The 27963-nt window shown below is 48.4% G+C and overlaps 2 long non-coding RNA genes across 3 annotated transcripts in view; one reads left to right on the top strand and one right to left on the bottom strand.

Moving 5' to 3' along the window:
- The window catches only part of LOC141173932 (uncharacterized), a 33225-nt gene extending 33007 nt beyond the window's left edge, over positions 1–218 (bottom strand). The window contains exon 1 of one of the 2 annotated variants that reach the window (XR_012252718.1): positions 173–218. This is a non-coding gene — a long non-coding RNA (uncharacterized lncRNA). The remainder of the gene's footprint in view (positions 1–172) is intronic. The other variant, XR_012252719.1, reaches the window with a different exon arrangement.
- LOC141173933 (uncharacterized) lies at positions 35–27738 on the top strand. Its single transcript, XR_012252720.1, has 2 exons — positions 35–274; positions 27494–27738. It is a non-coding gene; the product is annotated as an uncharacterized lncRNA (long non-coding RNA).
- Positions 27739–27963: the final 225 nt, after the last annotated feature.

Genomic DNA, 27963 nt, shown 5'->3' with positions numbered 1-27963 from the left:
AAAAAAGGCTGAAACTCCTTTATTTTTAATCCACTCCTGGTTTAATCTACAACACCTGCAAACCTGAACACACCTCGCCCTAAAACAAGAGAGGAAAACAAGCAATGAATATTAGTTACATTCAGCGCATTCTGCACAATCATAAACCTGCACCACGGTGCAAAAACCTTACCTCCTGGCCGGTCAGAGGGAAAGGAAAGGTGAGGTGGAGCCTTATATACGACTGCCTCACCCATCATTGGGTGCATCAACTTTCCTTGCCCAGCCTCCTCTGGTAGGATGATTCCTCCGGGAATTGTTTTTTTCATTTATTTATTTTTTTTTATAGGATGCAGTCCTGTTTACGCAAAGAAATATTTGCTTCTCACATGGAACACATTTATTTTAGAGTGAGTTTCCATGTTCAGGTTTTTTTTTTTAATGCAGTTTGTAAAGTCAAAGACAAGAAGAATGCATCATGAAAGTTGCTTTTTTTTTTCTGCACCAAACTATGCAATAGTAATCTGCTCTGATTATTGAGTTTTTTTGCTTAATTTTTTATGCATTTTTGGTGCAGAATTTGATTGACAGTTAAAAAAAAAAAAAAACATTTTTATTAAAGATTTTCACAGATTTTAACAGAAAAAGAGAAAATAGCATATTTACATAATTAGGGATTCGAAAAAATCTCGCATATATTTTACGATTTTTTTTTTAAAAGCAGAAGATCTGGGTTTCTGTTTTTGTTTAAAAAACGCAATTGCATCTTTTAAAGGGGTTTTACCCTTCCAGCTAATCCAAGTCCCTGGACGCAGTTGTTATAACAAATGGATTGCATTTTACTCACCCTCCTCAGTTTCAGCGCTGAGTCTGTGTCTGATATTGGCTGCAGCGCTGACATCATGTCAACAGTGCAGCAGCCAATCAGTGAGCTCGGAGGTGCTGATTTCCATCTACACAAGCAGAGCCGCGGAGCTCACTGACTGGTTGCCGCACTGTTGACATGACGTCAGTGATTCAGCCGATAACAGAAACCAGGAACGGAGAAGACATAGCACTGGACCCGGGAATGGTGAGTAGAGCCAGTAATTTGTGCCCAGGGACTGGGATTTTCTGAAAGAGGACAACCTCTTTAAAGGGAAGGTGCCACAGTTTTTTTTTGTATTAATAATTATTGATTATATAATGTTACTTTTAATACAAAATTAAATTCGCTGTTTGAACCGTTTTTTATTATTTTAGTCAACAGCTGGGGGCTGCAATTTGCATTTGCTGGTATGTAACAGCAGTTACACACCTCAAATACGGCAGCCCCTGTACATAGGACTCTGCAGTGGCCTCCGACTGCATATGCTGCATTGAAACTGCTTTAGCTGTGACCTGGGCACGTCCACTGGGCTGTCCAGGTCACACCTATGGGAGGAGATCGGCGCCATCTTTTTGAAGCCCACAGCTATGCTGTGAGCTCCAGTTTCCCCCTGGATGATGTCACAGCAGTGGGCGGGGCCTTCTCCTCCACCAGGAAGCTGCCTTGTGCTCATGCTGCCGACTCCAAGCAGGAGATAGGTTGTGTGAGAGCTGAGCGGCTGTATGATTGAGCTGTGGAGATGGGCGGGGGAGGGGGAGAGAGGGGCACAAGAGATAGACCGACGCTGGGGTCCTCCAGACACCTCCAGAGCTGCGCTCACTATTCTGTGTCATCATGTAACAGAATAGTGAATGCTGCTCTGGAGGTGACTGGAGAATAAGACAACACGTCTTATTCTCCAGTCACCTCCAGAGCTGCACTCACTATTCTGTTACATGATGACGCAGAAGAGTGAGCGCAGCTCTGGAGGTGACTGGAGGATAAGACCAGATGTAACAGCAGAATAGTGAGCGCAGCTCTGGAGGTGACTGGACATTGTGTCTTATCCTCCAGAGCTGCGGTCACTAATGTCCAGTCACCTCTAGAGCTGCGCTCACTATTCTGCTGTTACATCCGGTCTTATCCTCCAGTCACCTCCAGAGCTGCGCTCACTATTCTGCTGTTACATCTGGTCTTATCCTCCAGTCACCTCCAGAACTGCACTCACTATTCTGCTGTTACATCTCGTTTTATCTGCCAGAGCTGCGGTCACTATTCTGCTGTTAAATCTGGTTTTATCTGTCAGAGCTGCGGTCACTATTCTGCTGTTACATCTGGTTTTATCCTCCAGAGCTGCGGTCACTATTCTGCTGTTACATCTGGTTTTATCCTCCAGAGCTGCGGTCACTATTCTGCTGTTACATCTGGTCTTATCCTCCAGTCACCTCCAGAGCTGTTGACGCGCCCAGGGGATGGGCATGACTACTCGGCGCCCAGGCCTAGCTGTTAGTTTTGGGGGATGTCGCGGTGGCCGGCTCCCGGGCCCGTACCCTGGGGTTAATCTTAAAAAGGGAAGGAATGGGGGAAAGGTGTATGGGAAAGGGGAAATTGTTCGTGACGCCACCCGTGGTGTCTGGTGAGGACCACCAGCGCTGCGACAGTCCTCTGAGGCCAGTGTTCAGGCAGCTTAGTTGGCGCGGCTCCCCACAGGTGGAGCAGGGCCTCAGGGCAGCGTAAGAGAAGGGATGCAGGACAGAGGGGACCCAGCCGGGTCAGAGGAAGGGTAGAAGAATAGGCACGCACACCGAACTTCACTTCAGTACCTTTACTGGTGGTTCAGGCACGATCCAGGGCACTGTAGGGTGAAGGGTGCATATCAGGACTCTCCCCAGTGAGCGGGTGTGGGGCCTCCTGTTTCTTGCCTTTTCCTGATAAGTTTATGACCTGCCTGGAGCTAGGCCTAACTTGGTTTCTGTCTTGCAACTGCTGACCTGGCGGTAGGGCCTTCTGATGAAGATCACACTCCCTGGTCTCTTGGGCCTCCGTGACTCCTGACCCTGGTATAACAGTCAGCTTTTGGTGTTCCTGGGACATATAGTTTGCCAGGGGTTCCGGTTGTTTCTGCTGAGCGTAGAGATCCCTGCAGACGCGGACCTGGTGTCCGGTAAATGGTCTTGGGGTGAGCTGGCTAAGCTCCTCTGCCCCCTATGTAGCTCGCTTACTCCACTTGTCTTCGGCCACGCTCGGGGCCCTCACTAGGCTTCACACTGGCAGTAGGCCTCGCTACTCTTCACCGCTCTTATGGCGTCGGCACGCCCTAGACTCACTAACTGAGCTCACTGAGTCTGTACTGTCTTGACAACCTCTCTGGCTGCAGCAGACTTTAGACTGCATACTCCAGGCTGTAGATTCCAGACTGACTCCAGACTAGACTGAACTGCCTAGCTCCACCTTCCCTTTTTATATCCCTATCCGGGCTCCCTCTGGTGGTCTGAGGTGGAAGGTGGAGGTGTGTGAATGCTACGAGGGCCTCTTGTGGAGGAATCCGTCCATGCACCCCTCTAGGATCTGTGGCACCAATGCGCAGCAGGGCGCCACATTCCCCCCTAGCAAAGCTCAGTACTCCCGGACTGAAGTACTTTTTATAACAACAATACAATAACTCTTCAATTTATGAGAGGCACTTTGCTTGAACGTTACATATAAAACATTATAAATAATAAATAGATATGTACAATTTGATAAGCAACCCCAGAATTCAAGTCTCTTCTGGTGAGGTTCCCCGACAGGATGTCCATCTCACAGGGTAGAGTACTTGGTAGCTTGAGGGACCTGTCCCAAACCCTCCACGTAGGCTCTGGGGTGGCTGCAGGGCATGGCGATCCTGAGTTGGACCTCCATTAGTGCCACACCAGACAGGTTTTTCTTCTGAGGTCACCTAAAGGGGCACTCCAGGGACTGCAATTATTTACAAGAAGCAGTTTTTGGGCTGCACACAGTCCTCAGCCACAAAGTTCTTTATGTACCCTTACGGGTAACTAGAGGCAACAAGGGAAGTGTCCATTTCACTTAGATTGTCCATTATAAGGCAAAACACAAGTTAATAAATACATATTTGAAAATACACAATATAAATACCCCAGGGGCAACTATTTACACTGTCCGATTTTCCTTCTTTACTCTCTATATCTGACAGGGGTCTGACCTCGTGTGCTACGTGTCGATCTGCGTAGTACGGGAGTGTGGATAGTATCTGTGTCTGCACCGTCTGCTACCCTGTCAGTTCTACGTGTGGGTAGATTGTAAAACTGCCTTAACCGCTCTATGGCACTGGCAAGTGTACCATTGGCTGGGCCTTCTTGCTCTGCTCCAACCGGGGATCCTTCTTCCGGGGATTCTTCTTGAGCAGGCTCTTCTGAAGCACAGGCTCTACTTGCTGTGGAGGGTCTTCTGGCTGTTGAAAGAAGTGGATCACATGGATTATTACTGCTCCTCCTAATTGAGGCCAATCTGCCGGGAAATCTCCTAAGTCAGTATGGAGTACTGCTTCTTTAGGCTCCTCCGGTACGGTGAGAGGCATTTCTTCTTGGGGCTTTAGCAGGTCTGGACACAACTTCAGATGGTCTCTAGATACCGCTGCAGTCGTTCTTCCTCCGTCTTTGCTGATCAAACAGGTCTTTTTGTTATCAAACCTTGAGTTTAACACAGTGTAGGGTTCTCTCTCCCACTGGTCATCAAGTTTGTGGTTTCTCCTCTTCCTTTTTAACACCACTTCTCCTGGTGTGAAGGGTTCTGCGGGCGCACTTTTATTGTAGTGGGCTTCCTGCTTGTCCCTCACCCGAGTGAGACTGTCTTCGACACAGGCCTGTACTCTTCTGTACTGCTCCTGTCTGGTCGTGTCCCAGTCCTCAGTGGACATATCTGCTTCTGGTTCTACTACACCAAGCTCCAGGTCCATGGGCAACTTCCCGGGTCTGGCTCGCATGAAATATGCTGGAGTACAATTGGTGGAACTCACAGGTATGTGGTTGTACAGATCTACCAGGTCAGGTAGCAGGTCTGGCCACTGATTTCTCTCCTCTAGTGGTAAGGTCTTCAGCAGGTCGATGACTATGTTATTCATCTTTTCACAGAGACCGTTGGTTTGGGGGTTGTATGGTGTAGTCTTGATCTTTTTACACCCGTACAAATGGCAGAACTCGAACAATTCGGCTTCCAAGGCTGAGCCTTGATCTGTCAGCACCTGCTCCGGGTATCCATGGGGCCTGCAGAAGTACGCCTGGAACGTCTTCGCCGCAGTTTCTGCCGTCAGGTCCTTGACGGGGGCGACCACCAGGAACCGGGAGTAGTGATCCACCATGGTCAGGGCATAGGAATATCCTGACCTGCTGGGTGACAGCTTGACATGATCCAGGGCCACGGTCTCCAAAGGTCGAGTTGTCTTGATGGGTTGCAGGGGTGCCTTCTTTGTGCTGTAGTCTTTTCTTCTGAGGCTACAGGGTCCACAATTCCGGCACCACCTCTCAATGGAACTGAACATTCCTACCCAGTAAAACCGACACTTCAGCAGGGTTTCTAGCTTCTTCCAGCCAAAGTGCCCCACCTGATCGTGGTAGGCCTCCAACACCATCTGGATGTCTGTCTTGGGCACCACTATCTGCCATACCATCTCATGGGTTTTGGGGTTGACGTACCTCCGGCACAGCTTCTCTCTATAGATGAACAGCCGGCTCTTCTCATTCCACAGCTGCTTGGCTTGTAGAGACGCTTCCTTCTCCAGGGAGGAACCTTCCTGGGTTATCAGCTCTTTGATACGGCTGACAACCGGGTCGCTGTCCTGGGTCTCCTTCCAGCTGTGGTGAGGCAGGGGATTTAACGTTTTACCGCGAGGCCTCCTGGAGGCTCGCTGCTCGTGGACCATCCCATTCCGATGAAAGGCAGGTAAGTTCAATCTCCTCCAGGTCATCCACTTCTTATTCAGTGTCTGACTGGTGAGGCATCCTGGACAGGGCATCGGCGTTGGCGTTCTTGCGGCCCACCCGGTACTTAATAGTGAATTGGTAGTTTGACAGCCGAGCCATCCATCGTTGCTCCATGGCTCCTAGCTTGGCTGTTTCTAGATGAGTCAAGGGGTTGTTATCAGTGAAGGCAGTGAACTTACTGGAGGTTAGATAGTGCTTGAACCGCTCGGTGATGGCCCAGACCAGGGCCAGGAACTCCATATTGAAGCTGCTATTGTTCTCTGGGTTCCTCTCGGTCGGGCGGAGCTTCCTGCTTGCATAGGCGATCACCTTCTCTTTGCCATTCTGCTTCTAACTCAGTACAGCTCCTAATCCTTTGTTGCTGTCATCAGTGTACAGCAGGAACGGTTGGCTGTAGTCGGGGTAGGCTAGGATCTCTTCGCCGGTCAGGATCTCCTTCATCACCTTAAAGGATTCAGCTTGCTCCTTACCCCACTGGAACGGGGGATTTCTGCCTCTGGGGGACTGTCCTACCAGGAGGTCTTGTAGAGGCGCTGCTTTCTTGGTATAGTCCTTCACAAACCTCCGGTAATACCCGACTAGTCCCAGGAACTGACGTACCTACTTGAGGCTCTTCGGCTCCGGCCATTTCTGGGTGGCAGTGACGTTCTCCGGGTCTGGTGCTACTCCCTCTGGACTAACGATGTGCCCCAGGTACTGTACCTTTCGCTTGAGCAGGTGGCACTTTAAGGGCTTCAACTTCATCCCATACCGGGACAGCGACTCAAATACCTCCGCCAGGTGCTTCAAGTGGTCCTCATACGTCTTGGAGTACACTATCACGTCGTCCAGGTATAGTAGTACAGTCTCGAAGTTGCAGTGTCCCAGGCTGCACTCCATCAATCTTTGGAACGTTCCGGGGGCGTTGCCAAGTCCAAACGGCATACTATTGAACTCGCAGAGTCCCATCGGGGTGGTGAAGGCCGTCTTCTCCCGATCCTCCTCAGCAACAGCTACTTGTCAGTACCCACTAGTGAGGTCAAGGGTGGAGAAGTAATTTGCAGACTTTAAGGCAGCCAGGGATTCCTCTATACGTGGTAAAGGGTATACATGTTTATGTGTAATTACTTGTCTGTAATCTACACACATTCTCATGCTTCCGTCCTTTTTCCTGACTAGAACTAGGGGAGCTGCCCAGGGACTACAACTATCCCTTACTACCCCTGCCTTCTTCATGTCGTGCAACATCTCCTTCGCCTTCTGGTAGTGTGCTGGTGGTATAGGCCTGTAACGTTCTTTGATGGGTGGATGGTCACCTGTGGGGATATGGTGTTGAACCCCCTTAATCCTCCCAAAGTCAAGTGGGTGCTTACTAAATACCTGCGTGTATTCCTGAACCACCCGGTGTACACCCTGCTTCTGATGGGCAGGAGTGGTGTCTGTACCAACATGGAGCTGTTGACACCAATCCTCCACCTGGGTTCCCGGTTCATTATCCTCCACTTCGTCTGGTGAGGTTAAGGACTCTGCCGTGTGTATGGAGTTGTTATTTACTGTGTACAGTTTGGCAACAGTAGCGTGGTAATCTAACCTCGTCCTCCCCATAGTTTAGGAGGCATACGGGCACCCTCCCATTGCTTACATCCACTACCCCTCTGGCAGTCAAGAGTGTAGGCCTATGTTCCGAGCTAAGGGGCTCTACTACCTGCCTGGAGCTAGGCCTAACTTGGTTTCTGTCTTGCACCTGCTGACCTGGCGGTAGGGCCTTCTGTTGAAGATCACACTCCCTGGTCTCTTGGGCCTCCGTGACTCCTGACCCTGGTATAACAGTCAGCTTTTGGTGTTCCTGGGACATATAGTTTGCCAGGGGTTCCGGTTGTTTCTGCTGAGCGTAGAGATCCCTGCAGACGCGGACCTGGTGTCCGGTAAATGGTCTTGGGGTGAGCTGGCTAAGCTCCTCTGCCCCCTATGTAGCTCGCTTACTCCACTTGCCTTCGGCCGCACTCGGGGCACTCACTAGGCTTCACACTGGCAGTAGGCCTCGCTACTCTTCACTGCTCTTATGGCGTCGGCAGGCCCTAGGCTCACTAACTGAGCTCACGGAGTCTGTACTGTCTTGACAACCTCTCTGGCTGCAGCAGACTTTAGACTGCATACTCCAGGCTGTAGATTCCAGACTGACTCCAGACTAGACTGAACTGTCTAGCTCCACCTTCCCTTTTTATATCCCTATCCGGGCTCCCTCTGGTGGTCTGAGGTGGAAGGTGGAGGTGTGTGAATGCTGCGAGGGCCTCTTGTGGAGGAATCCGTCCATGCACCCCTCTAGGATCTGTGGCACCAATGCGCAGCAGGGCGCCACATTCCCCCCTAGCAAAGCTCAGTACTCCCGGACTGAAGTACTTTTTATAACAACAATACAATAACTCTTCAATTTATGAGAGGCACTTTGCTTGAACGTTACATATAAAACATTATAAATAAATAGATATGTACAATTTGATAACCAACCCCAGAATTCAAGTCTCTTCTGGTGAGGTTCCCCGACAGGATGTCCATCTCACAGGGTAGAGTACTTGGTAGCTTGAGGGACCTGTCCCAAACCCTCCACGTAGGCTCTGGGGTGGCTGCAGGGCATGGCGATCCCGAGTTGGACCTCCGTTAGTGCCACACCAGACAGGTTTTTCTTCTGAGGTCACCTAAAGGGGCACTCCAGGGAGTGCAATTATTTACAAGAAGCAGTTTTTGGGCTGCACACAGTCCTCAGCCACAAAGTTCTTTATGTACCCTTACGGGTAACTAGAGGCAACAAAGGAAGTGTCCATTTCACTTAGATTGTCCATTATAAGGCAAAACAAGTTAATAAATACATATTTGAAAATACACAATATAATACCCCAGGGGCAACTATTTACACTGTCCGATTTTCCTTCTTTACTCTCTATATCTGACAGGGGTCTGACCTCGTGTGCTACGTGTCGATCTGCGTAGTACGGGAGTGTGGATAGTATCTGTGTCTGCACCGTCTGCTACCCTGTCAGTTCTACGTGTGGGTAGATTGTAAAACTGCCTTAACCGCTCTATGGCACTGGCAAGTGTACCATTGGCTGGGCCTTCTTGCTCTGCTCCAACTGGGGATCCTTCTTGAGCAGGCTCTTCTGAAGCACAGGCTCTACTTGCTGTGGAGGGTCTTCTGGCTGTTGAAAGAAGTGGATCACATGGATTATTACTGTTCCTCCTAATTGAGGCCAATCTGCCGGGAAATCTCCTAAGTCAGTATGGAGTACTGCTTCTTTAGACTCCTCCGGTACGGTGAGAGGCACTTCTTCTTGGGGCTTTAGCAGGTCTGGACACAACTTCAGATGGTCTCTAGATACCGCTGCAGTCGTTCTTCCTCCGTCTTTGCTGATCAAACAGGTCTTTTTGTTATCAAACCTTGAGTTTAACACAGTGTAGGGTTCTCTCTCCCACTGGTCATCAAGTTTGTGGTTTCTCCTCTTCCTTTTTAACACCACTTCTCCTGGTGTGAAGGGTTCTGCGGGCGCACTTTTATTGTAGTGGGCTTCCTGCTTGTCCCTCACCCGAGTGAGACTGTCTTCGACACAGGCCTGTACTCTTCTGTACTGCTCCTGTCTGGTCGTGTCCCAGTCCTCAGTGGACATATCTGCTTCTGGTTCTACTACACCAAGCTCCAGGTCCATGGGCAACTTCCCGGGTCTGGCTCGCATGAAATATGCTGGAGTACAATTGGTGGAACTCACAGGTATGTGGTTGTACAGATCTACCAGGTCAGGTAGCAGGTCTGGCCACTGATTTCTCTCCTCTAGTGGTAAGGTCTTCAGCAGGTCGATGACTATGTTATTCATCTTTTCACAGAGACCGTTGGTTTGGGGGTTGTACGGTGTAGTCTTGATCCTTTTACACCCTTACAAATGGCAGAACTCGAACAATTCGGCTTCAAACGCTGAGCCTTGATCTGTCAGCACCTGCTCCGGGTATCCATGGGGCCTGCAGAAGTACGCCTGGAACGTCTTCGCCGCAGTTTCTGCCATCAGGTCCTTGACGGGGGCGACCACCAGGAACCGGCAGTAGTGATCCACCATGGTCAGGGCATAGGAATATCCTGACCTGCTGGGTGACAGCTTGACATGATCCAGGGCCACGATCTCCAAAGGTCGAGTTGTCTTGATGGGTTGCAGGGGTGCCTTCTGGGTGCTGTAGTCTTTTCTTCTGAGGCTACAGGGTCCACAATTCCGGCACCACCTCTCAATGGAACTGAGCATTCCTACCCAGTAAAACCGACACTTCAGCAGGGTTTCTAGCTTCTTCCAGCCAAAGTGCCCCGCCTGATCGTGGTAGGCCTCCAACACCATCTGGATGTCTGTCTTGGGCACCACTATCTGCCATACCATCTCATGGGTTTTGGGGTTGACGTACCTCCGGCACAGCTTCTCTCTATAGATGAACAGCCGGCTCTTCTCATTCCACAGCTGCTTGGCTTGTAGAGACGCTTCCTTCTCCAGGGAGGAACCTTCCTGGGTTATCAGCTCTTTGATACGGCTGACAACCGGGTCGCTGTCCTGGGTCTCCTTCCAGCTGTGGTGAGGCAGGGGATTTAACGTTTTACCGCGAGGCCTCCTGGAGGCTCGCTGCTCGTGGACCATCCCATTCCGATGAAAGGCAGGTAAGTTCAATCTCCTCCAGGTCATCCACTTCTTCTTCAGTGTCTGACTGGTGAGGCATCCTGGACAGGGCATCGGCGTTGGCGTTCTTGCGGCCCACCCGGTACTTAATAGTGAATTGGTAGTTTGACAGCCGAGCCATCCATCGTTGCTCCATGGCTCCTAGCTTGGCTGTTTCTAGATGAGTCAAGGGGTTGTTATCAGTGAAGGCAGTGAACTTACTGGAGGTTAGATAGTGCTTGAACCGCTCGGTGATGGCCCAGACCAGGGCTAGGAACTCCATCTTGAAGCTGCTATAGTTCTCTGGGTTCCTCTCGGTCGGGCGGAGCTTCCTGCTTGCATAGGCGATCACCTTCTCTTTGCCATTCTGCTTCTAACTCAGTACAGCTCCTAATCCTTTGTTGCTGTCATCAGTGTACAGCAGGAACGGTTGGCTATAGTCGGGGTAGGCTAGGATCTCTTCGCCGGTCAGGATCTCCTTAAAGGATTCAGCTTGCTCCTTACCCCCACTGGAACGGGGGATTTCTGCCTCTGGGGGACTGTCCTACCAGGAGATCTTGTAGAGGCGCTGCTTTCTTGGTATAGTCCTTCACAAACCTCCAGTAATACCCGACTAGTCCCAGGAACTGACGTACCTACTTGAGGCTCTTCGGCTCCGGCCATTTCTGGATGGCAGTGACGTTCTCCGGGTCTGGTGCTACTCCCTCTGGACTAACGATGTGCCCCAGGTACTGTACCTTTCGCTTGAGCAGGTGGCACTTTGAGGGCTTCAGCTTCATCCCATTACCGGGACAGCAACTCAAATACCTCCGCCAGGTGCTTCAAGTGGTCCTCATACGTCTTGGAGTACACTATCACGTCGTCCAGGTATAGTAGTACAGTCTCGAAGTTGCAGTGTCCCAGGCAGCACTCCATCAATCTTTGGAACGTTCCGGGGGCGTTGCCAAGTCCAAACGGCATACTATTGAACTCGCAGAGTCCCATCGGGGTGGTGAAGGCCGTCTTCTCCCGATCCTCCTCAGCAACAGCTACTTGTCAGTACCCACTAGTGAGGTCAAGGGTGGAGAAGTAATTTGCAGACTTTAAGGCAGCCAGGGATTCCTCTATACGTGGTAAAGGGTATACATCTTTATGTGTAATGCGATTTACTTGTCTGTAATCTACACACATTCTCATGCTTCCGTCCTTTTTCCTGACTAGAACTAGGGGAGCTGCCCAGGGACTACAACTATCCCTTACTACCCCTGCCTTCTTCATGTCGTGCAACATCTCCTTCGCCTTCTGGTAGTGTGCTGGTGGTATAGGCCTGTAACGTTCTTTGATGGGTGGATGGTCACCTGTGGGGATATGGTGTTGAACCCCCTTAATCCTCCCAAAGTCAAGTGGGTGCTTACTAAATACCTGCGCGTATTCCTGAACCACACGGTGTACACCCTGCTTCTGATGGGCAGGAGTGGTGTCTGTACCAACATGGAGCTGTTGACACCAATCCTCCACCTGGGTTCCCGGGTCATTATCCTCCACTTCGTCTGGTGAGGTTAAGGACTCTGCCGTGTGTATGGAGTTATTATTTACTGTGTACAGTTTGGCAATAGTAGCGTGGTAATCTAACCTCGTCCTCCCCATAGTTTAGGAGGCGTACGGGCACCCTCCCATTGCTTACATCCACTACCCCTCTGGCAGTCAAGAGTGTAGGCCTATGTTCCGAGCTAAGGGGCTCTACTACCGCTGCTCTACACCAAATCAGCATTTCACTCATTGGGGGAATCACAATGGGTACCGGATCTGTTACCCGTACATTACCAATTTCACCGCCTGTTAGCTTTACCTGTTGCTGGTACATAAGGGCTCGGATCTCTTTCTGCAGCGCCCGTCTCTGCCCTGGTCTGGCAGTGTCGGCTATCTGTTGGAGCAAGAACAACACTTCTCTCAAACAGTTACTAACAACATTTGTGCCAAGTACCATATATAAGTCTGTATCATCAGGATTAGTCTCTACCACAATTAGTCCCTGGTCCTTCAGTTCCACTCCTCCCACCTTTACTGCCACATCCTTAACCCCGACTAGGTTAAGGGGGAGGCCGTTTGAGGAATACACGGAAAGATTGGGATCTGGCGGGTGAAGTTCGTCTAGGGACCAGTACCTTTTGTAGAGGACATCAGGCACGATGGTTACCTAAGATCCTGTGTCCAGCAGAGCAGGTGTCGCGATGCCGTCCAGTACAATGGACAGGAAAGGTCTTCCTCCCACGAACCTGCGGTACCAGTTTGATGGGCCTGAGGGGTCTACTCCTGGGTGTCGGCCCTCGGCCCCAGGGTTTGTTTGTTTAAAGGACAGCTCCGGACGGCGTGACCTGTCTTGTGGCAGCGGTGGCAGACAGGGTCCTTCGGCGGGCGACGCTGGTCACTGGTCCTCCCAGGGGGTGGCTTTGTCTTCCTCCTCCTTCTCATCCAGGGGACATCCTCAGGGCTGTCGGCTAGCAGGATCCTTCCTTCCTCCTCGGGCTCCGTCCGCAGCTGCAGGGCACTCAGTACAGTGGTCAGGGTTTTGCTCAACTGACGCACTTCAGAGCGCAGGCTGTCCATCTCACTAGGGGACGTTGCTTGCACCTTGGCTTCAGCAGCCACCGGGGAAAAGGTGGACGCTGCGGGCACTGGAGTGGCCCCACCCTGGTAACATTGGATAGCAGTTGTTTCCAGGGGCTGCAGTCCTTTTATAGCCATGTCCTTAAGGGTGTCAAAGGTGGCATCTGGATGATCCAGGGACCACCAACGCACAGTCCTGCTCTCCTCTTGAGACCTCAGTCCCCGGATAAACTGTTCCTTCAGCATTTTACTTTCATTGTCGATGCTGGTTGGACTAACCTGTTTCAGAGCTCACAGGGCCCCTTGTAAACGCCAGGCATAGTTCCGAACACTGTCCTCCGGTTGCTGAGAGCAGTTGTAGAACCTCATCCGGAGGTCTGTCTCAGTACGATTCTCAAAGACAGTCTGTATCTTTTTAAAGATTGCGAACACTGACTCCTGGTCTGCGGCCGACCAGGTTTCTACTTCTCGCTCCGCAGCACCAGTCAATTGTCCCAATACAACAGCGGCTCTTTGCTTGCCTGTCATAGAGTACATGTCCAGTATACCGCATATTTTCCTTTTAAATCCAGACAGGGTATCTGGCTTGCCGCTGTACTGGGGGAGCCACTTTGCTCCAGGGATGTACGGTAGGGCCATGGGTATGACAGGGGTGACAAGCCCTGTTGGTGGAGCTGCTGCTTCGGCCTGCTCGGCGCCGAGCACGGGTTGAACATCAGGGCGGTTAACCGGTACTCCGGCGTTGTGCTGTTTTTCAGACATTCTGGCGCCCCCCTAGCAAACCGTGGCCTACCTTCTTTTCTTTTCTTCCGGTAGGCCGCAGCTCCGCAGGTGACGGTCTTCTTCAGGACCTTGCGTCGCTTGCATCCTACGTCAGAGCGTTCACTGAAGCTCCTTCCAGGACCTGGCGCTTCCTGGTTTGACATCGAGGCGTGGGGCGTGTCCGGGGCTTTGCACGCTTCAGCAGGTACGCCTCTCAGTTTCCCGCGGTTACGACCCTTCTTCCTGCTCGGCGGCACAACGATGGCGGCGATCTTCGCCACAGTTAAATACACAGTTCTGAATAAAGGCGCACAGTACCCGGTGGCAACGGGCACAACACTCCGTCGTTGCAGTGGGCACGGAATCCTGTTCGTGACCCAGGAAGAGATGACGCGCCCAGGGGATGGGGATGACTACTCGGCGCCCGGGCCTAGCTGTGAGTTTTGGGGGATGTCGCGGTGGCCGGCTCCCGGGCCCGTACCCTGGGGTCACTCTTAAAAAGGGAAGGAATGGGGGAAAGGTGTATGGGAAAGGGGAAATTGTTTGTGACGCCACCCGTGGTGTCTGGTGAGGATCACCAGCGCTGCGACAGTCCTCTGAGGCCGGTGTTCAGGCAGCTTAGTTGGCGTGGCTCCCCACAGGTGGAGCGGGGTCTCAGGGAAGTGTAAGAGACGGGATGCAGAACAGAGGGGACTCAGCCGGGTCAGAGGAAGGGTAGAAGAATAGGCACGAACACCGGAGTTCACTTCAGTACCTTTACTGGTGGTGTTTCAGGCACGATCCAGGGCACTGTAGGGTGAAGGGTGCATATTAGGACTCTCCCCAGTGAGCGGGTGTGGGGCCTCCTGTTTCTTGCCTTTTCCTGATAAGTTTATGACCTGCCTGGAGCTAGGCCTAACTTGGTCTCTGTCTTGCACCTGCTGACCTGGCGGTAGGGCCTTCTGTTGGAGATCACACTCCCTGGTCTCTTGGGCCTCCGTGACTCCTGACCCTGGTATAACAGTCAGCTTTTGGTGTTCCTGGGACATATAGTTTGCCAGGGGTTCCGGTTGTTTCTGCTGAGCGTAGAGATCCCTGCAGACGTGGACCCGGTGTCTGGTAAATGGTCTTGGGGTGAGCTGGTTAAGCTCCTCTGCCCCCTATGTAGCTTGCTTACTCCACTTGCCTTCGGCCACGCTCGGGGCCCTCACTAGGCTTCACACTGGCAGTAGGCCTCACTACTCTTCACTGCTCTTATGGCGTCGGCACGCCCTAGGCTCACTAACTGAGCTCACTGAATCTGTACTGTCTTGACAACCTCTCTGGCTGCAGCAGACTTTAGACTGCATACTCCAGGCTGTAGATTCCAGACTGACTCTAGACTGAACTGCCTAGCTCCACCTTCCCTTTTTATATCCCTATCCGGGCTCCCTCTGGTGGTCTGAGGTGGAAGGTGGAGGTTTGTGAATGCTTCGAGGGCATCTTATGGAGGAATCCGTCCATGCACCCCTCTAGGATCTGTGGCACCAATGCGCAGCAGGGCGCCACACTGTGGTCACTATTCTGTTACATGATGACACAGAATAGTGAGCGCAACTCTGGAGGTGACTAGAGGATAAGACACAATGTAACAGCAGAATAGTGATTGCAGCTCTGGAGGATAAGACGTGATGTCCAGTCACCTCCAGAGCTGCACTCCCTATTCTGCTGTTACGTCTGGTCTTATCCTCCAGTCACCTCCAGAGCTGTGCTCACTATTCTGTGTCATCATGTAACAGAATAGTGAATTCTGCTCTGGAGGTGACTGAAGAATAAGACAGCACGTCTTATCCTCCAGTCACCTCCAGAGCTGCAGTCACTATTCTACTGTTAATTGTCACTGGTACCTAACCCATAACATGAGAGGTCAAATGACCGGCGACCCTTTATATTTGCATTTATAATGAAAATACAAATTACTAAATAAAACTGAAACATTTAAATACATTATATACAAAATAAATCGTAAGAACACAAGGACAATATTCAGTCCAGGCCTGGGCCGCAGAGCTGACGCTCTAATATCAGACCTCAGTGACCGCTCTGTACTATATACTCCTGTATATCCAGGCCTGGGCCGCAGAGCTGCCGCTCTAATATCAGACCTTGCTGCATAAGGATCTGCATGTAGTTGTGTGTTGGTATCACTATGTGTCTACGGCTGTGTGCCCACATAGCGTTTAAGAGTTTTTTCCGCGTAAATTACGCAGCGCAAACATGGTCCCCTATGTGAGAACGCAAGTCATGTGCACATGCTGCGTATTTTTACGCAGCGTATTATCGCGTAAAAACACGTAGCATGTCCATTAATTTTGCGGTTACACGGCGTAATCGCCGCCTTATGCGTATGTCCATGCCCACCGTGTCAATATGTATATGGTACCCGGGTCTGGAGGAGAGGAGACTCTCCTCCAGGCCCAGGTACCATAAAACCTGTTGTAAAAAAAGAATTAAAATAATAAATATCGATATACTTACCCTCTGTCAGCCCACGATCTCCTCACCGCCGCTGCCTCCGAACCCAGAGATGCATTGCGGCAACGGCCTGCGATGACGTTGCGGTCATGTGACCATGAGGTCCTCACAGGTCCTGCCGCTCTGTATCTATGGGAACAAAGCTGCCGGGGAGTAGCGGTGAGGAGACTTATTATTTTTTACATTCTATCTTTTACTATTGATGTTGCATATGCAGCATCAATAGTAAAAAGTTGGTCACACTTGTCAAGCACTATGCAGTGTGACCAAACTGTCAAGCACTTTTCCAAGTGATGCTAATATCGCTTGGAAAGCTCTTGACAATGTGCATGCTAAAATGCATGCAAAAACGCTTGATTTGCGCTTGTGTTTTGCGGGAAAACGCATGTGAATTAGGCTTGTGCTTTCCCGCAGCAGGGGGATGCGGAAATGATGCTGAAATTTCTGCTTAATTTACGCAAAGTGGGCACATAACCTAATATCAGACCTATCTGCATAAGAATCTGCATGTAGTTGTGTGTTGGTATCACTTTTTGTCTACAACAAAATGGCTCCTCACTGTGAGAGATCCTAATTCCTAAACTTCATTGTCTCTTATCCATTTGTAAACACCCAGAAAGGGAGGGGGGAGGAGGAGACATCAGACATGGAGCAAATCCAGCCCAGATTTTCAGCAGTCGTAATGCATGCCAGCTCTACACAAGGTTTTCATGCCAAATTTCAGTAGCTGCTCCCCCTAGTGTTTCAAAGTGGAACATATCAAACTTTTTAAATTATTTTTCATATTTTACTCCATTAAAAAAATATGATAATATTAGAAAAACGAATCAAAACAATAATACTTTACGTTTTCGCAATTGTTGAAAAAATAATTTTTTTGATGGCACCTTCCCTTTAAATGTATTTTTTTCTCTTAGAAACCTACATGGAAAAACACCAGAATGACTTTCTGAACCAAAAAAACGCAGAAAAATACACAGACCATTTGATTGTGTACTTGTACCTTTTTTGGCTCAGACCCATCGACATGTATGGGAAATTTTCAACAGTGACTGATCAAAAACAAACAGATCTATGTTTTTTTTTGCTGACACAGCATAAAAAAAACAACAAACAAAAACCAAGGACATGTGAACAGCTCCATAGACTATATTGGGTATGTGCTTTGACCTTGAAAAACATGCGACACGAACATCTGAATAAGGCCTTAGGGGAGGTTCGCATAGACCCGGTCCACTGCAAATTTGCCACAGATTTAATGTGCAATCACAGCATAAATTGAAATGCTGCAGATTCTCAGATCTAAAGATCATTTTGTATGATATTAAAACTCTTATACAAGTTGCTGGTTCTGTAATACTCATGCACATCAGCCTTGTGTTGGTGAATATCAGGAACGACACCGGCAGGATCATACAATATCCCACCGCTGCCACCAATTTGTCAGGGAATCCTATCCACACACAGTCAGGACGACACCGGGGAGATCACACAATATCTCACCGTGCCGTTACGCTGTCCGTATTTCGTCCGGAGTCGCGAGCACGCGATCCAGACTACTCTCTACGTAGGTATCGGTAAGCGACCAGTGAGCGTATGGCTCAACACCCTGGGTTCCACAGCCTGGAATCCATGTTTAACGCCCTCCGTACTGTCACTGTCAGCTTCACGATAGCCCAATTATTAATACTCTCTGCCACCACCGGCCGAGTTTGAAATATAATACAGGCCTGGCCAGACGCCTGCGTTTTGGTAGCGTATATGGCTTCGGGGAAGGGAACGATTACAGAACAAAAGAAACAGAACTATTAAATTTTATATTTAATCCAAAAGGGAGGCAGTGTTTAGGAAAAATATATACATAAGGATGTTACAAAGGGGACATTAAAATACATAGGCAATTACATAAAATAAACAGGGTAAAAAGAAGACAACTTACACTACACGATCGTGGAGACGATTCAATATAGGTGGAGGAGGGGCTCTCCGGTTGGAATATGCTGTTATTGAACAGGACCCGTTGCTTATAATTATTATTCCCCCCTGGCAATGAGTGCTCTTGTCTTCTCCATGGGTTCTCTTATACCTAAAGGGAGATCTGGCCACACGTCCCTGGTTGTGACATCATGTGGGCCGGTCTCCAGCCTGTACATTTTTATTAGAAATGCTAACTTCTGCGATAACTCATCGCTCGTTGATCGCAGAAGCTCGCAAACTACGCCATTTTTTCCCTTATGATTTTATCTTTATTTGGATATCACACATCACATAACTGCAGTCTGCCATTCTGGTGTTTTTGCGCTACAGCTCCCTGATTTTGGTTACAGCCCTTGAAAACTACCTATACATTCCTGGGCTGATTTGGCCACTACACATATGGATCCCGTCACTGTCGGACCTATGGAACTCATAATATCTCATAATTCATATCGGAGTCATCATGTCTGCAAATTCCCCTTTGAAGCTCGGGAAGCAGCTTCAACAGTTACATGCAAATTAGTGCAAGCCTGCATTTTAATTACCTCCTGCGTCTTTCAGGGACAAGATGCTTGCTTCTTAACAAAGTTATAACACTCCTTGCCTGGCCTTGTTTGCATAAACTATTTACCAGGCGTGGACTAATTGGGGCTTTTGAGCTGAGCAGAAGGGGAATAAGGGAGGGGGGTGAACATCTATCTCAGGCAGATATGGACGAACATTTCCCTGATATTAATATTTTATAATATTCCTGGCAGTGAATTTTCAGGGTAAGTTCCAAGGTAAAAAAAACAGACAGCATAGCCAGAACAATAGACAGAATTTTTAGAAAATAGCAAAAGGCAATGGTACTCACCAGCCAAGGTTTCAAGAATAAATGCACACCAGGACACGGCCGGCCCCCTTTTGTTAGAAGGAGGTAACACAGGTGCAGAATGCTAATGAACAATCGCCCTCACTCACTCTCACTGGAGGGGCGACTACCCAGCATTAAAACTGCACACAGATGAAACTTGCAGTAGGGTGCAATTCACACACTCGCGGCACTGTGCCTAGCCAGCATCCTATTACACGCCCCTACTATTCGACTAGGCGGGATGCCCGGCACCCTATCCGTGCATCGCAGAGTTGTGAAGCCCCCACTCACAAGGTCACCATTACTGGGCCTGGCCGTGCCCTGGCAGATAAAAAAAGTGCAAAAAATATCATATGAGGTATTAGTTGATATTTTGGCCAAAATACGTAAGCTCGCAACCCATCGTCAAGGGTCCTCACGGTTTTGCGAGTCCCTACTCTAATATTAAAAACAGACAGCATAGCCAGAACAATAGACAGAATTTTTAGAAAATAGCAAAAGGCAATGGTACTCACCAGCCAAGGTTTCAAGAAAAAATGCACACCAGGACACGGCCGGCCCCCTTTTGTTAGAAGGAGGTAACACAGGTGCAGAATGCTAATGAACAATCGCCCTCACTCACTCTCACTGGAGGGGCGACTACCCAGCATTAAAACTGCACACAGATGAAACTTGCAGTAGGGTGCAATTCACACACTCGCGGCACTGTGCCTAGCCAGCATCCTATTACACGCCCCTACTATTCGACTAGGCGGGATGCCCGGCACCCTATCCGTGCATCGCAGAGTTGTGAAGCCCCCACTCACAAGGTCACCATTACTGGGCCTGGCCGTGCCCTGGCAGATAAAAAAAGTGCAAAAAATATCATATGAGGTATTAGTTGATATTTTGGCCAAAATACGTAAGCTCGCAACCCATCGTCAAGGGTCCTCACGGTTTTGCGAGTCCCTACTCTAATATTAAAAACAGACAGCATAGCCAGAACAATAGACAGAATTTTTAGAAAATAGCAAAAGGCAATGGTACTCACCAGCCAAGGTTTCAAGAAAAAATGCACACCAGGACACGGCCGGCCCCCTTTTGTTAGAAGGAGGTAACACAGGTGCAGAATGCTAATGAACAATCGCCCTCACTCACTCTCACTGGAGGGGCGACTACCCAGCATTAAAACTGCACACAGATGAAACTTGCAGTAGGGTGCAATTCACACACTCGCGGCACTGTGCCTAGCCAGCATCCTATTACACGCCCCTACTATTCGACTAGGCGGGATGCCCGGCACCCTATCCGTGCATCGCAGAGTTGTGAAGCCCCCACTCACAAGGTCACCATTACTGGGCCTGGCCGTGCCCTGGCAGATAAAAAAAGTGCAAAAAATATCATATGAGGTATTAGTTGATATTTTGGCCAAAATACGTAAGCTCGCAACCCATCGTCAAGGGTCCTCACGGTTTTGCGAGTCTCTACTCTAATATTAAAAACAGACAGCATAGCCAGAACAATAGACAGAATTTTTAGAAAATAGCAAAAGGCAATGGTACTCACCAGCCAAGGTTTCAAGAAAAAATGCACACCAGGACACGGCCGGCCCCCTTTTGTTAGAAGGAGGTAACACAGGTGCAGAATGCTAATGAACAATCGCCCTCACTCACTCTCACTGGAGGGGCGACTACCCAGCATTAAAACTGCACACAGATGAAACTTGCAGTAGGGTGCAATTCACACACTCGCGGCACTGTGCCTAGCCAGCATCCTATTACACGCCCCTACTATTCGACTAGGCGGGATGCCCGGCACCCTATCCGTGCATCGCAGAGTTGTGAAGCCCCCACTCACAAGGTCACCATTACTGGGCCTGGCCGTGCCCTGGCAGATAAAAAAAGTGCAAAAAATATCATATGAGGTATTAGTTGATATTTTGGCCAAAATACGTAAGCTCGCAACCCATCGTCAAGGGTCCTCACGGTTTTGCGAGTCCCTACTCTAATATTAAAAACAGACAGCATAGCCAGAACAATAGACAGAATTTTTAGAAAATAGCAAAAGGCAATGGTACTCACCAGCCAAGGTTTCAAGAAAAAATGCACACCAGGACACGGCCGGCCCCCTTTTGTTAGAAGGAGGTAACACAGGTGCAGAATGCTAATGAACAATCGCCCTCACTCACTCTCACTGGAGGGGCGACTACCCAGCATTAAAACTGCACACAGATGAAACTTGCAGTAGGGTGCAATTCACACACTCGCGGCACTGTGCCTAGCCAGCATCCTATTACACGCCCCTACTATTCGACTAGGCGGGATGCCCGGCACCCTATCCGTGCATCGCAGAGTTGTGAAGCCCCCACTCACAAGGTCACCATTACTGGGCCTGGCCGTGCCCTGGCAGATAAAAAAAGTGCAAAAAATATCATATGAGGTATTAGTTGATATTTTGGCCAAAATATCAACTAATACCTCATATGATATTTTTTGCACTTTTTTTATCTGCCAGGGCACGGCCAGGCCCAGTAATGGTGACCTTGTGAGTGGGGGCTTCACAACTCTGCGATGCACGGATAGGGTGCCGGGCATCCCGCCTAGTCGAATAGTAGGGGCGTGTAATAGGATGCTGGCTAGGCACAGTGCCGCGAGTGTGTGAATTGCACCCTACTGCAAGTTTCATCTGTGTGCAGTTTTAATGCTGGGTAGTCGCCCCTCCAGTGAGAGTGAGTGAGGGCGATTGTTCATTAGCATTCTGCACCTGTGTTACCTCCTTCTAACAAAAGGGGGCCGGCCGTGTCCTGGTGTGCATTTTTTCTTGAAACCTTGGCTGGTGAGTACCATTGCCTTTTGCTATTTTCTAAAAATTCTGTCTATTGTTCTGGCTATGCTGTCTGTTTTTAATATTAGAGTAGGGACTCGCAAAACCGTGAGGACCCTTGACGATGGGTTGCGAGCTTACGTATTTTGGCCAAAATATCAACTAATACCTCATATGATATTTTTTGCACTTTTTTTATCTGCCAGGGCACGGCCAGGCCCAGTAATGGTGACCTTGTGAGTGGGGGCTTCACAACTCTGCGATGCACGGATAGGGTGCCGGGCATCCCGCCTAGTCGAATAGTAGGGGCGTGTAATAGGATGCTGGCTAGGCACAGTGCCGCGAGTGTGTGAATTGCACCCTACTGCAAGTTTCATCTGTGTGCAGTTTTAATGCTGGGTAGTCGCCCCTCCAGTGAGAGTGAGTGAGGGCGATTGTTCATTAGCATTCTGCACCTGTGTTACCTCCTTCTAACAAAAGGGGGCCGGCCGTGTCCTGGTGTGCATTTTTTCTTGAAACCTTGGCTGGTGAGTACCATTGCCTTTTGCTATTTTCTAAAAATTCTGTCTATTGTTCTGGCTATGCTGTCTGTTTTTAATATTAGAGTAGGGACTCGCAAAACCGTGAGGACCCTTGACGATGGGTTGCGAGCTTACGTATTTTGGCCAAAATATCAACTAATACCTCATATGATATTTTTTGCACTTTTTTTATCTGCCAGGGCACGGCCAGGCCCAGTAATGGTGACCTTGTGAGTGGGGGCTTCACAACTCTGCGATGCACGGATAGGGTGCCGGGCATCCCGCCTAGTCGAATAGTAGGGGCGTGTAATAGGATGCTGGCTAGGCACAGTGCCGCGAGTGTGTGAATTGCACCCTACTGCAAGTTTCATCTGTGTGCAGTTTTAATGCTGGGTAGTCGCCCCTCCAGTGAGAGTGAGTGAGGGCGATTGTTCATTAGCATTCTGCACCTGTGTTACCTCCTTCTAACAAAAGGGGGCCGGCCGTGTCCTGGTGTGCATTTTTTCTTGAAACCTTGGCTGGTGAGTACCATTGCCTTTTGCTATTTTCTAAAAATTCTGTCTATTGTTCTGGCTATGCTGTCTGTTTTTAATATTAGAGTAGGGACTCGCAAAACCGTGAGGACCCTTGACGATGGGTTGCGAGCTTACGTATTTTGGCCAAAATATCAACTAATACCTCATATGATATTTTTTGCACTTTTTTTATCTGCCAGGGCACGGCCAGGCCCAGTAATGGTGACCTTGTGAGTGGGGGCTTCACAACTCTGCGATGCACGGATAGGGTGCCGGGCATCCCGCCTAGTCGAATAGTAGGGGCGTGTAATAGGATGCTGGCTAGGCACAGTGCCGCGAGTGTGTGAATTGCACCCTACTGCAAGTTTCATCTGTGTGCAGTTTTAATGCTGGGTAGTCGCCCCTCCAGTGAGAGTGAGTGAGGGCGATTGTTCATTAGCATTCTGCACCTGTGTTACCTCCTTCTAACAAAAGGGGGCCGGCCGTGTCCTGGTGTGCATTTTTTCTTGAAACCTTGGCTGGTGAGTACCATTGCCTTTTGCTATTTTCTAAAAATTCTGTCTATTGTTCTGGCTATGCTGTCTGTTTTTAATATTAGAGTAGGGACTCGCAAAACCGTGAGGACCCTTGACGATGGGTTGCGAGCTTACGTATTTTGGCCAAAATATCAACTAATACCTCATATGATATTTTTTGCACTTTTTTTATCTGCCAGGGCACGGCCAGGCCCAGTAATGGTGACCTTGTGAGTGGGGGCTTCACAACTCTGCGATGCACGGATAGGGTGCCGGGCATCCCGCCTAGTCGAATAGTAGGGGCGTGTAATAGGATGCTGGCTAGGCACAGTGCCGCGAGTGTGTGAATTGCACCCTACTGCAAGTTTCATCTGTGTGCAGTTTTAATGCTGGGTAGTCGCCCCTCCAGTGAGAGTGAGTGAGGGCGATTGTTCATTAGCATTCTGCACCTGTGTTACCTCCTTCTAACAAAAGGGGGCCGGCCGTGTCCTGGTGTGCATTTTTTCTTGAAACCTTGGCTGGTGAGTACCATTGCCTTTTGCTATTTTCTAAAAATTCTGTCTATTGTTCTGGCTATGCTGTCTGTTTTTAATATTAGAGTAGGGACTCGCAAAACCGTGAGGACCCTTGACGATGGGTTGCGAGCTTACGTATTTTGGCCAAAATATCAACTAATACCTCATATGATATTTTTTGCACTTTTTTTATCTGCCAGGGCACGGCCAGGCCCAGTAATGGTGACCTTGTGAGTGGGGGCTTCACAACTCTGCGATTCACGGATAGGGTGCCGGGCATCCCGCCTAGTCGAATAGTAGGGGCGTGTAATAGGATGCTGGCTAGGCACAGTGCCGCGAGTGTGTGAATTGCACCCTACTGCAAGTTTCATCTGTGTGCAGTTTTAATGCTGGGTAGTCGCCCCTCCAGTGAGAGTGAGTGAGGGCGATTGTTCATTAGCATTCTGCACCTGTGTTACCTCCTTCTAACAAAAGGGGGCCGGCCGTGTCCTGGTGTGCATTTTTTCTTGAAACCTTGGCTGGTGAGTACCATTGCCTTTTGCTATTTTCTAAAAATTCTGTCTATTGTTCTGGCTATGCTGTCTGTTTTTAATATTAGAGTAGGGACTCGCAAAACCGTGAGGACCCTTGACGATGGGTTGCGAGCTTACGTATTTTGGCCAAAATATCAACTAATACCTCATATGATATTTTTTGCACTTTTTTTATCTGCCAGGGCACGGCCAGGCCCAGTAATGGTGACCTTGTGAGTGGGGGCTTCACAACTCTGCGATGCACGGATAGGGTGCCGGGCATCCCGCCTAGTCGAATAGTAGGGGCGTGTAATAGGATGCTGGCTAGGCACAGTGCCGCGAGTGTGTGAATTGCACCCTACTGCAAGTTTCATCTGTGTGCAGTTTTAATGCTGGGTAGTCGCCCCTCCAGTGAGAGTGAGTGAGGGCGATTGTTCATTAGCATTCTGCACCTGTGTTACCTCCTTCTAACAAAAGGGGGCCGGCCGTGTCCTGGTGTGCATTTTTTCTTGAAACCTTGGCTGGTGAGTACCATTGCCTTTTGCTATTTTCTATAAGTTCCAAGGTAGATTTTTTTTTTTTTTTTTTTTTTTTTACGTTTGTGGAGCAGATCCTTCTCTAAGATCCACGTCAAAATCTTTTTTAAATATTTTGATTGAGCTTCCTATTGATTGCAAAGGGAAAACCATGCTGCTGTTTATACTGCAAGTTCTTTTTAAATGTGACGACGTAACATCTATGATACGAACAGAATCTGCATCAAGCTTGACAGTGAAAGAAAAAGCCTCATCAGAATATTGGCAGGCTTGGGCTGGCCACCAGGGAATTCCCATAAGGGCCCCTGATCTGGGGGTGCAATGATGGCAGATGCAGGAATGTGACTATACTGTATATGCTGGTGTCAACGCCATGTTTCCAGATGGACGCACTTCAGATGCACAGCCTGTTGAAAAACTTTTGGAGCTGATAACTACAGACTCTCTCAGCTGCAAGACCACTGCACCTCACCAGCCTACCAGACGTCAGGGGCAGCAGGTGACTTCAGGCCGTCGCAGTCTGCTCACTGACGTCACTGCATTGCGCTAGAGAAGGAAGATTTAATATTGATCAGAATTAAGAAAATTTAGGTGAAAAATTGCCAATTTTTGCCATTTTATTCTTGTTGCTTTTGAGTATCCCACTATTTTTTTTTATATGGGCATTTTTATTTAGTGCCCTTATGATTTATAAGGGGGGTGTATAAAGGCCTGTGTTAAATAAAAAACACTTTTCTTATTCAAGGATTTTTCATTGGGTTTAACAGTATTAAGCTTATCAAAATAAGTATTATAAAAATAAGGGAATAATAAAAGCCACTTGACCTGGTGACAGGTTCTTTTAGTTCAGCATGTTGGCTCGGCCCACCACAAGAGTCACAAATGGTCCATTGGGACAATTACCCACCTGTTCTACAATATTTTAAGGTGGTTCTTGGCTTATTTTTCCACCTGCAGCTTCACTGTTCTGGGTCCATGGAGATTTACAGTTGTGTTCGTTTTTATCTGCCTTTTCATAGAGTTCGACCTCCTTTAGTTCAACAGATGTTTTAGCTGGACATAATACCTAGAAGAAGGGGGAATTAAGAACATTGTGTCCCTCATCATTTCTAGAGATCCTGCCCATTTGACTTTGAAAATGATAATCAATTACCAGTAATTTGATTTTCTTGAAACCCATGACAGCACCTGAGAGAGTGGGATCCGCCCCGATCACTAGACAGGAAGCCAAGAGCACAAAATAAAAAGGAAACACTCACTTCCTCCTTAAATGTGGTTTCCAAGGAGTCAAGTAGGAGTCAACCAAGTTATAATCATTATTCTTGGTATTATTTATATATTCACTCAAGCCCATCCTTCATTGTGTGAAGAGAAGATTGAGAACCACCACCAACCATAAGCAACAGGGAGGGAATAAATAGGGGTGTTGTCCTGAGTTTCAGGAAAATCAACTTACCGGTAAGTATCATTTTTCCGCTCACCCATGACAGAACGTGAGAGACTATGACCGAGGAATTCTCAGATAGGGAGGGAGCACCCCTGTAAGATCTTACACCTGAAGAAAGATCCCAAGAATATCCTAGGATAGTGCTTCAGGAAGGAAGATTGTGAAAGTTTTAGGTATCATTCAATCAAGATAATGTCACTATCCATTTGGAGCTCCAACAAAAAACCAACAAGAGTAAAATATAAATTCTTTTACTTGTTACAACAACTTATAGCCTCTCTCAGAGAGGAAAAAATATTTATAGACTTCACTTATATGTATGGTTGGTTATTTTCCTCAGATTTAATTAAATATTCTGTACTTGTTAAATCACCTAACCAACAACTGAATTATATAGGAACTGGTACTAAGACTTAGCATGTTTTAATGGAAGCAGAAGTCAAGTGATTCAAAGAACCTGGTAACCTTAGCAAGGACTTGACTATGGTTCCTAGTGGACGATGGGTCCAGCAGCTGCACCTGCTTAAAATATTACATAGCATCAAACCCAATATTGTTGACATTTTCCATTGAAGTAAGGCCCCACCCTAAGGCCAATAACTGCACCTTAAGTAACTCTTCTAATGTCAATGATCACCTAGTGGTTCAAAATATCTACCCACCTCTATACTATCACGTGTAGATTGAGCATCCCAGAATGCCAAAGAAACCAGGAGAAATATTTAGTACTTTATAAGAATCAGACTTTAACAGTCTTTTTTTTTGTGTGTCCCTTAGGATGTAACGTTAAGTCCTCCTAAGAAATTTATTTAAGCCAAACAACTGTAGTTTGGGATTTCCATCTTAGAGAATTTCTGGTTATCGCATCCTAGCCAAGTACTAAGAGATGATACAACTAGAACAGGCAAAAAAGATTAGTTTTCTACCAAAGAGACTAAGAAAACCAAGTGATAACCATCACCTCTGATGTACCACTTTTTTTTCCCCTAGGAGGAAGCGACTCAGTCAGCAAGAGATATGGACCTCATATGGTATTGGTCAAAGCTCAGATATCCCCACCCATCCCTTGTAGACCTTGAGCCCTCACGGAGAGGGTCCTCTCTTCTCTCTTCCCAGTCGGTGACTTGTATTGTTCATGATTATTGTACTTGTTTTTTTATTATGTATATCCCTTTTCAAATGTAAAGTGCCATGGAATAAATGGTGCTATAATAATAAAAATGGTTTTAAACCAAGGTGTTAGAATCTCATCCTCAACTATGTATCTTATGGACATATCATCTGTTTTTGAGTAATAATCAGAACGATTTTACCTCAGTGTGAAGGCATTCATCTTGACTAGTGAAGATGTTCCTCCTTTGCCACAGAAGTCTGACAGGTAAGGGGACATTTTAACTCATCGATTCCTCCCCTTATAGGTTTATTGCCCAGGTGCAGTTTTATCACTTCAAAAGCACATT

The sequence above is a fragment of the Phyllobates terribilis genome, unplaced genomic scaffold (genome assembly GCF_046119375.1).
Source record: "Phyllobates terribilis strain yellow unplaced genomic scaffold, ASM4611937v1 Scaffold_13__5_contigs__length_258822181, whole genome shotgun sequence".
Lineage (NCBI taxonomy): Eukaryota > Metazoa > Chordata > Amphibia > Anura > Dendrobatidae > Phyllobates > Phyllobates terribilis.
This window is presented reverse-complemented; position numbering and strand designations above follow the sequence as displayed.